Here is a 10,575-nt window from a genome sequence, read left to right as displayed (position 1 = left end):
CGTCACTAAATGTGAGAATCTTATTGGTTGCGAAAGGAATAAAAACAAAGAGAAAGCTCGTGGGAATAACACAGGGTCTTGAAAAGGACATTTAGGTATTCTTAGACAGCGCTCATGATATTGGTAGTTCGTTAGGCTGGTTTATTTTACAGTTCCATAAAGTTGTGTACGCCTTGCTTACCACACTCTGTGCTACATTTAAACGATGGAATATATATATATATATATATATATATATATATATATATATATATATATATATATATATGTCCTTTTTGAAACAAATAAAATGCATACTTATGTAAATGGTGATGTCAAGCGATTTACTTCGATACAGCGACAATTCAATCTAGACAACAATTATTTATGATAGTTTAGACTAGTTAACTATATTCAAAATATTAGCTTCATATAATAACTAGATTAACTATGGAAATCGGTGAAAATTATCCATTAGTAACAACAATACAAAAGAATAAAGACAGCAAATTTATATACAATATCTATATTACACGTATTCAATGGTCTTTAAAACACCTTTATCACAAATGGTCCCAAAATTCAACACGACAGTCACCGAAACCATATTATCACAATGCTTTGAACTTATACAAAATACATAGCTGATGTTTTTTTTTCATGCTGAGGTATGGTTAAACATTTCTTTTAATACGAAAAACCACCATAGACACTTAGACGCAAAAATTTCCAGTTCAAATCAGATAATCTATGCACTTTTTTCTAATGACGCGGAACGTTAGTACATTTATTGTTCACTTGTTATTACATAAGACAGTTGTGGGTATACTAGTACATGTAGTTGAAAAACTGGTTTGAGAACAAAACAGGTACTACCATGAATGTAGACATCTGTGTTATACTACTTGGAGCTCCACATTTAAGTATTTTATTAAACCTTTTTAATACATGTGTATATATATATATATATATATATATCTATCTATCTATCTATCTATCTATCTATCTATCTATCTATCTATCTATCTATATATATATATATATATATATATATATATTTATTTATTTATTTATCTGTGTGTGTGTGTGTGTATATTTGTTGTTTTTTGTTGTGATTGTAAAATTTATTTCTTTTGACTATGTTTAAGTCAATAATCCTTAAACTACATTTCTGTCGCATTTACCTGTATTATTGAGATAACTTGTTTTATAGTTTGTCATTAATACTTTATTTATGTATTTTTCATTACATTATTTTATTTCATTATTTTTTGTTTTAAATTGTATTATTTATTTACGTTTATATATATATATATATATATATATATATATATATATATATATATACATATAATATCTGACATTTTCAGTGCAATCAAAGTATGTGATATTTTTCAGATCACATACTTTAAGAATTTGATAACTTTACAAATTAGATGTAAATTAGTCGAGGTCTCGGCACTAGGTTTATTGACATTTAAGCAAAACACTGAAAGCTGTCCAGCGTTCAGAAAACGAAAAACGTTAGGCATAACTTTATTTTGATGTAAGGACATCCAAAATGACGTCATTCGAGTTTGACGTCATTTCCATTCAAAAATACACCGCGCCACATATTCTTACGTCATTTGAATATCTAGTAATGGCGGACTGGAATTAAAGTTGCGTGTACAGTTTACAAAAACACGTTGTATTAAGCTTGAGCTTATATGATAAAGAGATTATTACCCTCGTGTATTTCGGTATCGTCAATATCATATATTAGGAATAAAAATAATCGCCAGAGGCTCGCATAATATAATTTTGATTCCTAATATATGATATTGACGATACCGAAAAACACTATGGTAATGATTCCTGCATTTTTCTGAATTGTTTTTACATTCGACTGATTAAACATCGTTTTCCTTTATGCTTCTCTGTTTAATTTACATTGTGATTAAAATATTACTAGCACTGTGTGTTCTTGTTACGTGTTACCCAATACTACAATAAACTATTTGAATTTATTCAGTAGCTGACAGTACAAGAAAGAGGATGATTGAAAGACAACATCTCAGTACGGTTTAAATATGTCCATATCCTGGAGAATAAAAGTCCACCTGTAGACAAAACATGACCGCGTTTAGTTGCAGCAGACACGACCTTGTATTAACGTCCCTTTGACTCTTTGTGTAGAGATACGATTTTTATTATTATGGTAACTGTTTTGTTGTTGTGTTCAAAGCTGCCACCCAACTAATCTAAGCATCCTAAGTCGTTACGTGTGTGTGTTTTGCCATCTGCGGAAATCTACCGTCTTAGTGGGGTATTTTTTCTGTTAAGATAATTTTTGTAACATCTCTTTGTAAGATAAACGGTATTCAGCGGCCACTCACATAGCATGCTCTACAAATTCACACACATCACCCCCCCCCCCACACACACACACACACACACACCAAAAACACATTCATACATGAAATCAGAGTCGAATGGGCATTTAGCAAAACGGTGGTTGATGCCAAGAAATCTAGTGCCTCGTCTATAGGAGGACAGCCACTCCCTACGAAATCCTTTATTGTATAAATATATTCTTTAATTCCCAAAGAAGACTGCCACTTTAGACCAGTTTACTAATCAAAACTAGCACAGGACAAAAATCATTGGAATAAATATAGCAGTGATGACATATACTCATGAATCACTGTCAAAATAGTGATGATATCAGGTGATATCAGGTGCATACCCTGCCCCACCGCTGGCACCCGTCATGAGTACTGCCACCACAGCTGTCACGTTTGTTATTTCATCTAAAGTGATGAAAAGAGAGAGAGAGAGAGAGAGAGAGAGAGAGAGAGAGAGAGAGAGAGAGAGAGAGAGAGAGAGAGAGAGAGAGAGAGAGAGAGAGAGAGAATAACGTTACTTATAGATAGAAAAAAAGTGTAAGAGTTTAACCAGAGATGAAAAGGTAAACACAAGTTCAAACAATAGAATAGCATCGGACATCATTTTGGTTAGTGATGCATCGTATTTAGTAGATATAGCCTCCAAATTGTTATTGTCATAATACCAATCACTTCCATATGTTCGATTCATTAGCGTGAGGCAATATTTGGGTGTCCAAAAATTATTTTATGAACCCATGGTCAGTGCGATAATATATGTGTATGTCCAAATTAATCCAATGAACATACAATATATCAGACTAGATTGTTGTCATTCAATATTTTCCTACGGTATAAGCACAATATATATATACAATGACCCATCGTCACGAGTGTTTGTTAATATGGAAAATATCAACCGAGTCTATGTTGATCAGTATTTGTCGAGTCTCTGCCGAGACAAATGCCGATTAACTAGACAAGGTTGATATTTTCCATATTAAAAAACACGAGTAACTAATTCTATTTATCCTATAACACTTGTAAAATAACATTTTCATTCGATATTTAGTAAATTATAGTACTAAAGTCGCCTCCATCGGTAATATGACGTCATCACGTTCAGCACAAATTATTTTTACGTCACGCACTTTGACTAAGTCTTATGAAAACTTTACGCTCAGGTATACAAGTCGTGATGGCTTGTAAATAAATGACCCATTCACAGCAACACATTATTACCGAGAGACATTGAAAATTTGCATGTACTTTTAAATTTGCATTCCATTATTAACCGGGTTAATACACTAAATTAGCACATGGGTTTATGGACATGGATATCATTGGTAAGTTATCGGTTATACGATAATAGTTAATTAATTGGGCAAACATTACTACCGGTAGTTCAGTATTACAGTAGGTTTTATGACCACCAAAGATCTCGAAGGACGATTGGGGTCAGAAGTGAAATTTGAAAGTTGAAGGTTTTTTTAATCAGTAGTGGGTGATACCGCCATGATGTGGCATACGAGGCATACTGCGTATGTGTATCCCAATGGCCATTTGAGGGAGTGTGTTCCACTCCTCTTGCAGCGCCTGACCAAGTTCTGCTAACGTAGTCGGCGGTCTTTGACGTTGACGCACACGTCTCCCTATCATGTCCCAGACGTGATAAATGGGGGAAAGGTCTGGACTCATTACTGGCCATGACATTCGATAGATGTTGTGCTGCTAGAGGTGAGCATTGATGATTCGTGCACGGTGAGCACGGGCACTGTCGTCCTGACCCACACGTCTAGCAAACGGGACGACAAAGGGTGTCAGTATGTTGTCCCAATGACCCTTCCTTGCACAATATGAAGGGGGGGGGGGGGGGTGTTCTGTCAGTCATAGTGATACCACCCCACACCATAACCGATCCACCGCCAAATCTGTCATGAAATTGCATTGCGACGTTGGCGTGCCGTTAATTTCGTCGTCGCCAGACCCGACCACGCCTGTGAAGGAAGTCCAAAGTGAATAGTGACTCATCTAAAAACATGACACGTGACCAGCGAAGAATACCCCAGTTCTGACGCTCCCTACACCTTTCACGTCTGTGGGCAATGTGACGATTTGTCAAGGTAGGCACAACCCGGGGCCGTCGAGCATGAAGATGGGCTGCATGAAGACGATTTCTAATCGTCTGACCCGTAACTCGGACACCAGTAGCCTGATGAAGGTTTGCAACAATTTGATTTGCTGTTTGAGCTCGATTTGTTAGAGCCTGGTTACGGATAAATCGATCCTGTACTCCTGTCGCTGCCCTGGGACGACCTGAACGGGGTCAATCGTCAACATTTTGGGTTTGTTGGTATCTAAAAAACAGTGTCAGAATGACCATATGTTTGACGTCCAATAGCCGATGATAAGATAAAAAATCAATGTGCTCTAGTGGCGTCGTTAAATAAAACAAACTTTACTTGACTGTTCCATAGTTTGCTAATCACTGACTTCGAAACATTGAAGGTGTTGGCCACTTCACGCTGACTTCTGCCCGTTTGCAGCATGCCAATAGCCCGTAGACGCTCAACAGAATGAAAAAGACTGATAGAAATATTGTCAAAATCGAGAATGACACCCCACGCACGTACACGTACGGGGCAACTGCGTGATGTACGTGCAAACTATGGAACGTGTTTCGGTGTGTTGATAAACAGACCTGAACGTTCCTTACTAGGATGTCTGTGGTCAAAACGTATGTTCGGTCTAATAGTTGATATTAACATTAATATTTGAGGTTCCCCTACTTTCTTTGAAGAGTATATATACATTTGTTCCTTTGCGTGATATTTTCATTTCCAAAAACGTTTCTTGTTTATAGAGAGGTCTTGTTTGTTTATACTTATTTTCGTACTGAGAACAAGCTTCATTCCGTCAAGCCAGTCCTGGGGAGTGGCAGTGCACAGGCGGTGCAGGAAGGATGAATGAAAGAAAGAAAAAGAAAGAAAGAAAGAAATGTTTTATTTAACGACGCACTCAACACATTTTATTTACGGTTATATGGCGTCAGACATATGGTTAAGGACCAAACAGATTTTGAGAGGAAACCCGCTGTCGCCACTACATGGGCTACTCTTTCCGATTAGCAGCAAGGGATCTTTTATTTGCGCTTCCCACAGGCAGGATAGCCCCCCCCCCCCCCCCCACCCCAATGCTGGAGCAAACCCTCAAATTCGTGCAAAAAATGTTTTTGAGATATTCGGGCTAAGTGTGCTAACCTGAGACCATGTACTTCCATCATTCTACCCGCAAAATTAGTTGTAAACCATTACATGTAAAAATGTGTTTGGCAGTAATGCTAATATGAATAAACGTTGTTATCCACATTCGGGCACACAAAAAGTGACCTATGGGTACACGTGTTTGCGCGCGCATCTGTACACATGTGAGCGTGCGTTGCACATAAAAAGACAACATGAATCATAAAAATGGCTAATACTGCACACTTATTAATATCGATTGACCCACGTATGTGTGTGTGCGCGCGTTACACATAAAAGACAACATGGATCATGGAAATGAAAGAGGGAGTTCATTTCAATTCTGTAAAATACATTAATTCATAATATGTTATGTAACATCGGTTTACAAGGGCGTAAACGTGTTCTAGACCTGGGTACAGCAGGCCCGTACGCAGAAATTTATATGTGTGTGTGGGGGGTGCGGAGTTGCTAGGGGGGTCCGGGGGCATGCCCCCCCCGACATTTTTTAAAATCTAGAATGCAGGAGTGTTGAAATGTTTCTTTGCCTCAAACTATTTTTTACACATCCACGGAGACGGACCTCGGATCGATCCCTATCGGTGGGTCCACTGGACTATTTCTCGTTCCAGCCAATGCACCATGACTGGTATATCAAAGGCCGTGGTATGTGTTATCATGTCTGTGAGAAAGTGCAAGATCCCTTGATGTATTAGAAAAAAATGTAGCGGGTTTCCTCTGATAACTTCGTGTCATAATGACCAAATGTTTGACATCCAATAGCAGATGATTAATAAGTGGATTTGCTCTAGAGGTGTCGTTAAACAAAACAAACTTTTGTTTGTTGTTTTGTTTGGGTTTTTTGGGGTGTCTTTTTTTTGGGGGGGGGGGGTGTCTTTTTTTTTTTTTTGGTGGGTCTATTTGAGCGATGACGTCGACTCAGTCTTATATGCTTTTTACACTAAAGTAAAGCTAATGATTTATTAAAGGAATGCTCGCGCAAAGCCTTTGGACTGGTATACGATATATACAATGCACATTATTGCTTAATATATTATTATATTAAATTAATAAAACAGTTAAATGTGACGGCTATTATATATAACGGCGCAGCCATTTTGTTCCATTCCACTGGCGAGTCGGTGGTTACGTAATACTTAACGCGTAACGTCAGAGAAACAAATGCACCTGATTTTTGCGGGACGATAAAATAGGCATGCATTGCAATGTTCTGTAATAGTATCTATCCCAGTAAGCCAACAATAAGGACATATTATGTTTGAATGCAAAAATAAACCACCATTGTCAAAGTGGCTACACAACAAGTCGAAATAATTGTACCATGTTTTGTCCATGCAGTAATCTACGTACTGATTTTTATTCATTTGAACTTATTTTCGTGCTTATATCAAAGATTCAAGCACGCTGTCCTGGGCACACACATCAGCTATCTGGGCTATCTATCCAGGACAGAGGGTTAGTTGTTAGTTGGTTAATAGTGAGAGAGAAGATGGTTTAGTGGTCTTACCCCTACCCATTGAGCCCTTAAGAACTCGCTCGGGTTGAAGCCGGTACCGGGCTGCGAACCCTGTACCTACCAGCCTATAGTCCGATGGCTTAACCACTGCGCCACCGAGGCCGGTCTTTATTTCATTTCAACTTATTTTCGTGCTTATATCCAATTAAGGTTCAAACACGCTGTCCTGGGCACTCACCTCAGCTATCTGGGCTGTCTGTCTAGGGCAGAGGGTTAGTTGTTAGTTGGTTAATGGTTAGTGCGAGAGAAGATGGTGTAGTGGTCTTACACCTACCCATTGAGCCCTTAAGAACTCGCTCTGGGATGGAGCCAGTACCGGGCTGCGAACCCTGTACCTACCAGCCTATAGTCCGATGGCTTAACCACTGCGCCACCGAGGCCGGTCTTTACGTACTGAAATGATACACGGAGTGTTTTCTTAGTTAATTGGTCTATTCTGTAAGTTTCCTCTACCTGTGATTCCTGATTGGCAGGTGTATCTTTGACAGGTAACCAGACGAGCCAATTAATTACCGCTGTCTAGACACAAAAATATATACCGGTATTGTGTAATAATAAGTCGCCCTTAAACTGGCAGTGACATGGTTTATTACTGTAAATAGTTCTGTAAAACTATTAAGTAGACTTTCCCATCTAAAATCACAGAACTGACCAATTACGTAGTCGCAAAGAAAAGAAAATTATCACTTGGGTATCGTGGATGGTCGTTTTTGCTCCAATGTAGCATACCAATAGGCCTAATAGTGTACATTTTTCCTTTGGATTATTCAACAGAGAAAAATACTATAACAACATTTCGTTCCGTTAATGCAACTTGAAATATATTTAGTTAAATAGTTTATTATATTATCACGTCATTCATGTTGTTTTACAAGTCAGGTTGATCAAAGAGAACCGCCTTGTTGTAAATTACAGCTTTTGTTTACACTGTGTATACAGGAGTAGGTAGGAGCTGATGTCACTTCGCCCCAAGCTAGAGTACCTGACGCATCAAAAACAAAAGAAAATGGCTGCCCACAGTTAGCAGGAATAATCACGGTTTTTTTTTTTATTAAGTCCAAAATTACGCGTTTTTCATTTGTTAAAGTGTCAGTATGTGTTAATGGTCTGGGTATGCATCTTTCCAACACATAAGGCTCTTGTTTGAGTTTTCTCTCCCTTTAAAGACTGAACCGATTTTCAGAAACTATTCGGCTGCATATTAAAATTAAATCCTTACTCTCTTTGGAATTAAACACAAAGTTAGCAATCATGCGTCGAACTTGGACATTTTTCTCTAGAGTTTTTAGGCGGCGAATAAATTATTAGAGGGAGATAAGCCATGTAATGTAATAACACATTTTCGTCGAGAGTTGCCGACTCCTTCGATAGCAGTTCACAGCTTTCAACTTTGAGATTTTGTAATGGTGAAAAATGCAAACAAACCCACACACACACAGAAACATACACACAGAAACATACACACACACACACACACACACACACACACACACACATAAATCCACACAAATCCACACAGACACGCACACGCACACGCACAAACACACACACAGACACGCGCACACACACAAACCCACACACAGACACGCGCACGCACACACACATATATACACACACACACACAGGCAGACACACATACATACACCCCCCCCCACAGACACACACACAAATCCACACACACACACACAAACACACACAGAAACACACACATACACACACACAAACAGACACGCACACACAAACCCACACACAGATACGCACACACACAGATACGCACACACACAAACCCACCCACACATACACACAGAGACAGACAGACAGACACACACACACACATCCCCCCCCCCCACACAAACACACACACAGACACGCACACACACACACACAAACACACACACACACAGATACACATGTAGACACACACATACATACACACAAACCCACACACAGACACGCACACACACACACAAACCCGCACACAGACACGCACACACAAACCCACACACAGACACGCATACACACACACACACACATATACACAGACAGACACACACATATACAGACACATATACACACACATACACACACACACAAACCCACACACAAACACATATACACACACACCACACACACAAACCCACACACATACACACACACATAGACACAAACACACACACAGACACGCACGCACACACACATATTCACACACAGACTGACACACACAGCGACACACCGACACACACACACACACACACACACACACACACACACACACACACACACACACACACACACACACAGAGGCAGACACACACACACAGACAGACACACACAGACACACATATACACACATACACACAGTGACTGACACACACACACACACACACACACACATACACCGACACACCGACACACACACACACACACACACACACAAACAGACACGCACTCACACACACACACACACACACACACACACACAAACACACACACATATATGCACACACACAAATACGCACACACACAAACCCACACACACACATACACACAGAGACAGACAGACAGACACACACACATCCCCCCACACACAGACACACAAACCCACACACAGACACGCACACACACACACACAAACCCACACACAGACCCGCACACACACAGCCACACATGCAGACACACATACATACACACAAACCCATACACAGACACGCACACACACAAACCCGCACACACAAACCCACACACAGACACGCATACACACACACAAACCCACACACAGACACGCATACACACACACATATATACAGACAGACACACATACATACACACACATATACAGACACATATACACACACATACACACACACACACAAACCCACACACAAACACATATATATACACACACACACACCACACACACAAACCCACACACAGACACACACACATAGACACAAACCCACACACAGACACGCACGCACACACACATATTCACACACGCACACACACATATTCACACACAGACTGACACACACACACCGACACACCGACACACACACACACACAGGCAGACACACACACAGACACACACACATATACACACACAGTGACTGACACACACACACACACACACACACACACACACCGACACACCGACACACACACACACATACATACACACATAAACAGACACACACACACACACACACACACACACACAAAACCCCCACACACACATACACACACAGAGACAGACAGACACACACACACACATCCCCCCACAAACAGACACACAAACCCACACACAGACACGCACACACACACAAACCCACATACACGCACACACACAGACACACACACACAGGCAGACACACACACATACAGACAAACCCACATACAGACACGCATACACACACATATATACACAGACAGACACACACATACATACACACCC

The sequence above is a fragment of the Gigantopelta aegis genome, chromosome 15, assembly GCF_016097555.1.
Source record: "Gigantopelta aegis isolate Gae_Host chromosome 15, Gae_host_genome, whole genome shotgun sequence".
Taxonomy (NCBI): Eukaryota; Metazoa; Mollusca; class Gastropoda; order Neomphalida; family Peltospiridae; genus Gigantopelta; species Gigantopelta aegis.
The sequence above is the reverse complement of the archived record's forward strand: the minus strand, read 5'-3'. Positions refer to the sequence as shown.